Source organism: Mus caroli, chromosome 5 (genome assembly GCF_900094665.2).
Source record: "Mus caroli chromosome 5, CAROLI_EIJ_v1.1, whole genome shotgun sequence".
Lineage (NCBI taxonomy): Eukaryota > Metazoa > Chordata > Mammalia > Rodentia > Muridae > Mus > Mus caroli.
In genome coordinates, this window is record NC_034574.1 from 150,981 (window position 1) to 152,438 (window position 1,458).

At 43.8% G+C, this 1,458-nt stretch overlaps 1 protein-coding gene across 2 annotated transcripts in view; it reads left to right on the forward strand.

Moving 5' to 3' along the window:
- Cdk6 (cyclin dependent kinase 6) overlaps positions 1-1,458 on the forward strand; it is a 240,321-nt gene that overhangs the window by 136,907 nt on the left and 101,956 nt on the right. The window lies entirely within an intron of this gene.

Consider the following 1,458-nt stretch of genomic DNA (forward strand, 5'->3'; position numbering starts at 1 on the left):
AGCAAACTCCTTTGAACTTGTTCTCTTACCTCACTAGTTTGGTGAAGCTATAAAAATAGTATTACCAAGACTGGATGAAGCTGGGGCCCATTTGAGAATTCCGTGTTCTCCAAGTGGATCGAGCTTTGCGCCCCTCCTCTCCCGTAACTGAATGCCTCTGAGCTCTGCTTCATCTCTTCCAGGTATCTCTGTGCCCCTCTTTTGTGTCTGCCCACTCATAAAGCATCCAAAATGTTCTGACGAAAGTCAGTCTGGTATCTTCGGCCGTGGCTGACAATTGTCTGCAGAGGCATCCACATCTTCTGTCTTGCCTCAGGATCCCCTGTGAGCCTCCCTGAGCTTCAGCCCTCATTCTCACTTATTCCCTCAGATCTCTACCAATTGATGCTTGGCAACAGAAGCATCACCTGCTCACTACCTCATCAGCTCACTGGGTGGCCACTCTCAGTGGCTAATCCCCATGCGCTCTCCCTTCGTGGACACCATCACTGGTGATCACCAAACCTGAACTGCTCAGATTTTTTAAGATATTGTTAAGATATGTATGTTTACAGGTACAGAATAATAAATACAATGTTTCCTAAATAGTGGGCATTACTTTCTCAACATAGCAAAGAAGTCTGGAGATAGTTAATTCTACAGCTGGTGTAACTGGGTCAGTGGTGTCACCTTGGATATTATAATCAAATTCTGAAGTAAACAAAGCCTTCTTAATTGCTTATTGTATTGATTATGTCTTCCCTCATAGCCTCACGATGGCTGCTGTATTTCAGTTATGGCGTCTCTGTACTACAGGGCTCTAAGCAGGATCTGAAACAGTAGGGGGCAGGGGTGGGGGTGGGGGATAAGTGAATTTTGCTACCTTTGTTCAGTAAAGATAGTCTTCCAGAAACTCACTTCAGACTTTAATTTGGGTTTCATCACCCAGAACCAACGTACTTCTGCCCAGCCCAGTCACACTATAGAAACTCTTATGGCTACCTGAATAAAATCAGATTATCCTAGGCAGGAAATGAAGATGGCTGCTGGTACATACCAATGTGGAGCCCTTCATTCCCAAAGTCACAGTGCCTCTGTGTGGGCAGAAACTTTTGTTATTGCTTCCTCTCCACAGCACATGGATCATTCGGTGATTTTTTTTTTTAATATAACACATCATTTACTTTATTCTGTAACTGTTTCACAGATGTTGAAAGCTTAGGTCGAAGATGAAGGCACTCTACACCAATCAGAGCTGATTTCCTTAGATTCTTTGATAGTCATAGTAATCAGCAAACTTCCGCTGAGCTTGAACTACCCTACGAGTGTTTTACAGGTGGTACTGAAGAAGTAACAAAATTCTAGGCCTTTAGGTCGNGGCTTGGGAATGTAACCTTTGTGACTCATTGCTCCAAGGTATGCTAATCATACCTTGATAGCGACATTCCTTCCTCCACCTACCTGCTTCCTGAGTTCAAA